The sequence below is a fragment of the Talpa occidentalis genome, unplaced genomic scaffold (genome assembly GCF_014898055.3).
Source record: "Talpa occidentalis isolate TD23 unplaced genomic scaffold, MPIMG_talOcc4v2.1 talOcc4.6, whole genome shotgun sequence".
Taxonomy (NCBI): Eukaryota; Metazoa; Chordata; class Mammalia; order Eulipotyphla; family Talpidae; genus Talpa; species Talpa occidentalis.
Window position 1 is genome coordinate 87788446 of NW_023604972.1, and position 9569 is coordinate 87798014.

A 9569-nucleotide genomic window follows, 5' to 3' on the forward strand; every position below is an offset into this window, starting at 1 on the left:
GGCTGCGTGCAGCTTTGCAACCCAGCGCTCAACCACTGCGCCACCGGGGAGGCCCTTTGCTATTGTATTATATTATATTGTACAAATGACCTATTTGACTTAGCCATTCCTCTTTTGTTATACACTTAGATTGTTTCTGGTTTCCCATTATTATAGATAACGAATGCTACAACATTAATTCATGATGTACCATTATTTTACATCCTCCCCTTCTCTCCCCTCCATAGTGCCTCAGATCTATGGTCAGCTTTTATTTTTTATTTTTTTATTATTATTTTTAAAGATTTGTTTATTTATGCATACAAGAACTGGGGGTATAGGCCAGAGGAGTAGAGGGTGGTGAGAGGATTCACCAGAGATAAAGTGGGGCACAGAAGAGGCAGAATGAATCTAATACACTGCTGAGGGGAGCAGCAGGCAAGTCAGGAGAGGTCTGCTGTGCCATGTGGGTAGCTCCCTGGTGGGGGATCGAACTCGTGCTGCAGAGACTGTGGGTAGCTTCCTAGCTTCATAGTGCTGTGCTTAACCCCTTGCACCACCACGGAGGCCCTGTGGTCAGCTTTTAAGGGTCAGTTTTAAAATTTGTCTTTGTCTGATCCTTTGTTTGGTTTCTCTATACTCCATATATAAGTGACACCATCTGGTATTTCCTTCTGACTTATTTTGCTTTGCATAATTTCTTCCAGCTCCATCCATGCTGCCAAATGGCATGAGTTTATCTTTTTTGATCGCTAAGTAGTATTCCATTGTGTATATGTACCACATCTTCTTGACCATGCATCTGTACTGGGGCATTTAGGTTGTTTCTGTATCTTCGTTATTGTAAATAGTGTTATAAACATTAGGCGTGCAGGTTTCCTTTCGCATTAGTGTTTTCATATCCTTTGGGTAGATAACCTAGGAGTGGTATTGCTAGGTCATATGGCAGATCCACTTTTAGCCTTTGTTGACTCTTGCCATTTTAAAAAAATGATAGCTGCAAGAATGTACGATGGCAGAATACCTCAGACTCAGGGTTTGCAGCTAATATTGATACTGCTGGTTCAGGGATCACACTTGGAGAACCGCTGACTACTCTAGATGATCTTGTGCCTTCCCACCTCAAAATGTTAGGATTCTCAGGTCACCTTATGGTTTGGTGACATTATCATGCCTGTATACTGTTGGTTGGGTCACTGTACATTTCACTCCCTCCCACACTTTCAGGGCAGGGTGAACTTGTCTTCTAGATAAGTTTCATTTAAGTCAGTGAATCACAGCCCAGGTCGCATGTTAGAATCACCCGAGAAGCTTTTCTGATGAACTGAAAATCATTTCACAGGCTAAGTCTATATCTGGAGATTTCAAAATGGAGCAACTGTTCATTTTAAGACACTTGCATGAAATTAAATTGTTAAATTTAGATTGTATATACATTTTTAGGTATAGCTCATGACCCATATAAAAGCTAAAAGCTTGACTTGTTTTGACTTCAAAATGTACATCGGTTCCAGTTAACTGTTGAAAGTGATTACTAATGCCTAAAAGTTTCTAATGAGATTTATTCAAGGTGATAGAAATAAGATCAGAGCAAAAGCAGAAGTATTTTACATAATGGCCATAACAGCAGCTGACGTATTGCTTCCCAGAATTGTTTTCTGAGTCATTTTTTTATGCCCTGGTGCCTCTGTTGTAACTTCTCAGTGGATTTAAAAGCAGATTTAAATCTCTGAGGACTTCTGTCAGTTCCTCACTCCCAACCAACTGAAGAAACTAGATAGAAGGGGAATAGTCACCTCCAACACAAATGGTTGATAATTTGAGATTACATTAAAATATTTTTATTGTGGCATCATATACATAACAAAATGTACCATTTAAGCCATTTTAAAGTGTATAGTTAGTTCAGTGGCAATAAGCACTTCTCATTGTCATGCAATCATCAGCTCCATCCATCTCCAGAACTTTCTTATCCTCCCAAACTGAAATTGTATTCATTGAACAGTGACTACCATCCTTTCCTTTCCCCAGTCCTTGGTAACCACTCTTCTGCTTTCTGTTGCATGAATTTGCCTATTCTAGTTATCTTATATAAGTGACATCATACAATATTTGTTCATTTGTGTCTGGCTTATTTAACTAAGAATAATGTCTTCAAGGGTTATCCAGAGATGATTTTTGATCAAATACATATGTGTCACCATTGAGTTTGGTCCATAAAGGTGTCAGTCTCATTTCAGTTAAACAAACATTCAGGTGGTAGAGGGCACTGCTGTTTCCTGGAGCCACAAGACAATCCTGTGGGGTGGACTGAGGGGGCATGCACTAGTCCTCCTCGGAGCAATGATATCTTCCCGGTTGCTCAAGTCCAAAAATACGGATGTCATTGTGATTCTACCCTTTTCCTTTCCCTGGCATCCAATTATGCAGCAGGACTTATTCACACTACCTCTCAGATAACTCCCTAAATTCTCCTTATTTATCACTTAGTTCACACACCTCTGTCCATTCTCACTTGCTTCAGCATCTGAACCTCCTTATCAGTCTCTCTGGATATCACTGTCATCGGGCATTTTTCTTTAATTCATTCAACAAATACACTACATGAATACTTCTCATTAGCATTGAACTGCTCTCTAACAATAGATCTTTCAAATAGCTTTTTAAGCCATTTGTCTCAATAAAATAAATCTGATTTTACTCAAGCAGTTCTGATTTAGAGCCCAGATTCTAGAGTCTGGTACCCAGTCCACTCACTGCCTTCCAATGAAGGATGGACTAGAGATTCAGAATTCTTGGCAGGTGAAATAAAAGGTTCAAAATAACAAGAGGACATTTTGAAGAATAATAAGGACAGGATCTTACTTCTAAATTCAGGAAAATGAAGAGAACTGGGGAAACCCGGCTTTGCAGCAGTTTACATGGGAAAAAAAAGACCGTGGAATTTTGATTACCAAAAAACTTAGGTTAACAGTATGATGAAACGCCTACTATCTGACCACATTTTAGATTACACTAATTAAAATATATTCTGAGCACGGGCCATAAAAATGCCTATACTTTGGGCTGATCATCATTTTCAGCTCTAGAAGTCATATTTGATGAAGAAGATCAATAAACTAGGGGGCATGTGGGTTCTGAGGCTGAGAACTAGGCCTGGGGCTACCTGGGAGTGTGTAAAAGGGGGGATCCAACCCTGGATATTTTTGGATGTTTCTCACGCACCCTTAAGCTGGGTGGCATTGATATGGAGGAAATGAGCAGCATGACTAGAAAATACTGAAGGAAATGGTACACGGCCATGGGAAAACAGTTTTCTCAGGCTGTTTTTTGCTGTGACCTTCCAGCATAGGTGGCCTAGTAGATAACATGTAGCCTTGAGATGTATTCCCTGTGTGTGGAAAACAGTAAATAATATGTAACTTTGATGTATAGTTCCTACTCGAGAACACATTTCTGTAAACTAGGCTTAAACTTGCCCCTGTGCCAGCTTTGTCTATAAATCATCTAAAAGCTCATAAGGGTCCTGGGGCAGGGGACCATGGGCAACTCGCTGGCTGCTCACTGGCCACTCATAAGGCACCGGGCCACTGCTGCGGCCAGAGCCCTGGGGGGCTACAGCTGCTGGACTCTGCTGCTGTAGCTAGTACTGCTGCTGCTGTCTTTGCTGCTGCTGCTGCCAGGGCTGAGGGGCCCTAGGGGGAGCCCAGGAGCCCAAGAGAAACCAGGGTGCCCCAAGAGGCCTGCCACTGCCCAGGAGGGCACAGGGCTGCTTCCCCTGAGCGGCTGGCCAGGCTGCCCCTACCAGGCCAGCAAGACAGATGATGCTGTTGCTACCTGTGTTATCTCTTGTTGTAATCAAGACTTGCCCCCAGCCCACCACCTGTTTTCTCATCTGCTGCAATCAAGAAACAGGCAGGCTTGCAGCTGAGACCCTAAAAGCAGGGTATTTAGCTTAGAGACAGGAGAATTTGGGAAATCATAGTAGATCTTTCCAAGATCTGAAGGCTTGTCATTTCTAAGTTCATATGGCATATTGAGGGAAAGGTGTAGAATGATTAGGGAAGCTTCAGTAAGAAATAGTAATGAGAGTGTGTGGTTATGGACCAAGCTATTCAGAAAAGATTGAAGAGGAGCCCAGATGTCAGAGATGCCTTAGGGAAGTACTTCAAACTTACATGTGCATATGAATCACCTGGGGACCTTATTAAAATGCAAATTACAGTCTAGTTTTGGGGTAAAACTGAGATCCCACATTTCTAATGAGCTAAAGCCAATTCTTCAGGTTTGTGGACCATACTTGAGTAGATGGCTGAAGGGATACTGATTGACCTGATTGGTCAGTTGACCTAGAGGATATCTTAGGTTAGGATATCAAAGGTTAACTGAAAATGGAGAAATATGCTACTGACACTGCACTGGAATCCTTCAGAGCTTTTGATGTGGTACATGATTTAATTTGTTTAATTCTCCAACTTAATAGATACTAGGCATTATAGATAAATGAGTGGCCAAGAACATGAACTTAAGAATTCAATCAATTTGGGATAACAGAAATTTGCATCTTGTTGTCCCCATTCTTGGGTTGGGAAGCTAGACAAGTAACAACCTATCTGAGCCTTCATTTCTTGTCTCTAATGAGCCCTTGCTGGGTTTTTATAAACACTTCACGTGTTAATGTATGTAAAGTGCTTAGCAAAAAGAGCTTGGTATATGCTGACCACATTAAATTATTTATTTAAACACTCACCAACTTTCACTGTTACCCTACCTGAATTCTTAGAGGGCTCTTGAGAGTATGCCAGTGAGTTCTGAGTCCAGGTACTCTTCCCAGATTTCTGAGAATGATTTTTTGTGTCTCATGCCTTTACTGTTGGCACTTTCCTACCTTCACTTTCTAAAATCTACTTATTTTGACCAAAATGATCAGTTAATATTATTGGATTTCCTGATCCCACAAGCCAGTTTTTATTTTTTATTATATATATTTTTTTGTTTTTTGTTTTTTAATTTTGTATATTTTTTACATCATTTTTCATTTTTGTACAATGTATGCATTTTCATCTTGGTTATAGTCCTCGTATAATTCCCACCACCCTTGTTTTGATCCGACCCCTTTTTCCCCCTCTGTAGTGCATCTCTGGTTTATAGTTGCTTGTTGATTTTGATTTTTACTTTATTATAATTAGTCTTTTCCCTGATCCCTTATTTAGGTTTTCTAAATTCCTACTATGAGTGAGACCATCCAGTATTTTTCTTTTTCTTTCTGACTTATTTCGCTGAGCATGATCCCTTCTAGCTCCATCCACGTTGCTGCAAACTGCGTGTGTTTATCTTTTTTGATTGCTGAGTAATATTCCATTGTGTATATGTACCGCATCTTCTTGATCCAGTCATCTATTTTTGGGCATTTGGGTTGTTTCCATAGTTTACCTATTGAAAATAGTGCTGCAGTAAACATAGGGGTGCAGGTGTCCTTTTGAATTAATGTTTTTGTGACCTTTGGGTAAATACCTAGGAGTGGAATTGCTGGATTATATGGAAGCTCCATCTTTAGCAGATTGAGGAACCTCCACACAGCTCTCCATAGTGGTTGGAGCAGTTTGTACTCCCACCAGCAGTGCAGGAGAGTTCCTTTTTCTCCACATCCTTGCCGACATTTGTTGTTGCTCGCTGGTGTAAGATGGTATCCCATTGTAGTTTTGATTTGCATTTCCCTGATTGTCAGTGATGTTGAACATTTTTTTCATATGCCTGTTGGCTGTTTGCATTTCCTCCCTGGAGGAATTTCTTTTTAGCTCTTTTGCCCATTTTTTGACTGGGTTATTTACTTTGTTTTTGTTGAGTCTTGTCAGCCCTTTGTAGATTTTTGTGATCAGTCCTTTATCATTAGTGTTGTGTGCAAAAATTTTCTCCCAATCAGTGGGGTGTCTCTTTGTTTTGGTTACTGTCTTTTTTGCTGTACAGAAGCTCTTTAATTTGATGTAGTCCCAGCTGTTTATCTTTTCCTTCACTACCACTGCTTTGGGTGATGTGTCTTTAAGATGTTACTGAGGTGTATGTTGTGTAGTGTTTTACCTGTATTTCCTTCTATATATTTTATGGTTTCAGGTCTTATGTCTAGTTCTTTAATCCATTTTTTAAAATTTTTGAAAAATATTTATTTATTTATGCATAACAAGAGCTGGGGTACAGGCTGGAGATGCAGGGGGTGAGAGGATTCACCAGCGACAGAATGGGGAGCAGAACAGGTGGGCTGACTGAAATACACTGCTGAGGGGAGCAGTGGGTGAAACAGGAGAGGTCTGCTTCGCCATGTGGGTTTCTCTCTGGCCGGCCGGGGATCGAACTTGTGCTACAGAGGCTGCAGATTGCTTCATAGTGTGGTGCTTAACCCCTTGCACCACCAGGGAGGCCTCTAATCCATTTTGAGTTGGGTTTTGTGATGGTGTGAGATAGTAGTCAAGCATCATTCTTTTGCATATAGCGACCCAGTTTTCCCAGCACCATTTATTGAACAAATTTTCTTTGCTCCATTGCATATTCGTTGCTCCTTTGTCAAAGATTAGTTGACCGTAAATCTGTGGGATTATTTTTGGATTTTCTATTCGATTCCATTGGTCCATGTGTCTGTTCTTGTTACAAAACCATGCAGTTTTGATTATTATGGCTTTGTAGTATAGTTTGAAGTCTGGGAGTGTGTCACCTTCATTCCTTCTTTTTTTTTTTTTAAAGATTTATTAATGGGCCTCCCCGGTGGTGTAGTGGTTGAGCGCTGGGTTACGAAGCTGCTCACAGCCTCTGCAGCGCTGGTTCGATCCCTGGCTGCTCTCCAGCCACTGGAGGAGGGTCCCACATGGCGTGCAGACCTCTCCTGCCGCCTGCTTCTCCCCTCAGCAGTGTTTTTTGTTCTGCTCCCCACTCTGGCTCTGGTGAATTCTCTCACCCTCCCGTGCTTCTGACTGTGCCCAGTGCTTGTGTAAATAAATAAACAAACAAACAAACAAACAAATCTTAACAAAAATAAAAAAATAATTTATGCATAGAAGAGCTGGGGTACAGACCAGAGATGCGGGGTGTGAGAGGATCCACCAGAGACAGAGTGGGGAACAGAACAGGCAGATTGACTGAAATATACTGCTGAGGGGAGCAGCAGGTGAGACAGGAGAGGCTGCTGTGCCATGTGGGTTTCTCCCTGGCCAGCCAGGGATCAATCTTGTGCTGCAGAGGCTGTGGATTGCTTCATAGTGCTGTGTTTAACCCCTTGTGCCACCAGGGAGGCCCTTTTCCCTTCTTTTTTTTTTTCTTTCAGGAGAGCTTTGGCTATTTGGGGTTTTTGGTGGCTCCATATGAATTTTATTAATATTTGTTCTATTTCTTTGAAGAATGTCATTGAAATTTTTATTGGAATAGCACTGAATCTGTAAATTATTTTTGGTAGGATGGCCATTTTGATAATATCAATTCTTCCAATCCATGAGCAGGGGATGTCTTTCCATTTCTTCCAAAAGCCAGTTTTTAAAAGTTAGATGTTATAATGGAGGCTACTGGGTATCTATTCAGCATCCACCCCCTGTTTTGTTTACTTTTTTTCTTCATTATTCGTTTTTTCGCCTATCAATGTGTCCATGTGCTCCAGCTAAATCTGTCTGGTTTAAAAGATTTACTGTTCAGTTTCCCAGTGCTTGCCCTCAGGAGTTGGCATGGGAGGACATCTTGTTATGTGAGGGTGAGTGTCTGGGACCCGTGGAGTGTGTGTAATTGTGGCGATCTTTGTTGTTGCTGCCTATTGAATGATGCTGACCCGAGGCTCATGGGGCAGGAGTCACCGTTTTGATATTGTACTTGGACGTCATGCTGGGTGAGATGCTTATTTCCTTCATGGTTAGGCCATGTTGAGGGCTGTGTTTTCTGGTACTTTAGCTAAAAGCATCATTAGTACCGCTGATGTCTGTACCTTCAACAGTATATCCTAAAAGCAGTGGAAGAGTTCAAAATTATTCTATAATCATAGTGGATAGGGGGCCTCCCTTGTGGCACAGCGGGTTGAGCGCAGCACTGTGAAGCTGTCTGCAGCCTCTGGATCGTGGGTTCAATTTCCAGCCAGCTAGGGAAATTCCCACATGGTGCAGCAGACCTCTCCTGACTCGCCCACTGCTCCCCTCAGCAGTGCTTTTGGTCTGTCTGCCTATTCTGCTTCCCACTCTTTCTCTGGTGAATTCTCTCACCCTCCTGCACCTCTGGCCTGTACCCCAGTTCTTGTATAAATAAAATAAAATCTTTAAAAAAAATTATCAAATCCTCCTGGTCAAATGCACCCCTTGCTTCTGAATATGTTCTAGGTGATTCTTTCAAAAAAAAAAAAAAATCACAGTGGATAGAGGAAGACATTCTCTCCATTAAGAAAGAATTACTTCCTAAAGTAAAGGATTCTTCAAAGGCCATTTTAGGAATCTAACTCCAAAAACCTTGAAACAAGAACTATTCACACACTTGTATTATGTTTGCTATTTTTAATATCTGACTGCTCTGAAATACAATTTATTTCCTCTGCATTTGAGAGAAAGCCTACTTCCTCTGTGCTTATTTAGCCTGTTATCCATTTTTTGGATGGTTGGGGAGTAAAGTTGATAAATATAACATTACCAGGGACACAATGACTCACAGGTTAATGAATACCTTTCAGGTTTATTTTTTTCTTTTGGTCACTCTTTTTCTTTTACCTTTCCTTTTCCATCTCCATCTTCTCTTTCTTCCATCCATACATTTCACATGAAAATTTAGATAAAATTTTATGGGAAATATTTCATGATTTGCAAATTTAGAATCAATGCGAAGATCAAGTATGGTAACCCAATGATCTCCCTTCCAGTGTTACCCATACGTGCCAGCAGGAAGTGGGCATGGAATTACCTGAGGCAACTGAAGGGCACCAGAGGAGATACTTCTAACCCTTGTTCTGTCCACACCTTTATCTTTATGGTCATTAAACCCCAAACATCCAAACATCTTTAATTCTTAGTGAAAGACTTCCCTCTAATATCCAGATTGGATCAAAGTGCAATATGGGGCCATATATAAGCCATTATATCCCAAGGCCCCAATGATAACTTATGGGATAATAAATACAAGAAAAAGCCTGTATTCCTGTCCTGTCCCACTAATTGAAAGCTGCACAAGGGATTAACCGATGTATTCTTACTGCTGCAACTTGAAATTGCAAATGAAATAGATCTGGAACTATTTAGCTGTGGGACCATGAGTATAGTCTGTGGCATGTCTGAGTGACTCGTTAGCTACGATCCTGTGCCCCATCACTTGTAGCCTCTGATAGTTTCTTGTTTGAATAGTAACAAAATTTTTATTTTATTCTAGTTTGATATGATTTGATTAACAAGTAAAAACTATTTAAAATATATAATTTGATGCTTTGATACAGCTACACATTGTTGAAATGATCACCACAATCAATCTAATCATCATATCCATCACCTTACAATTTTGCATGTGGTTACCATTTTTGCGTGTGGTATCTACTCTCTAGCAGATTTCAAGAATATAATACATTACTATTTTTTTTTAAGATTTAT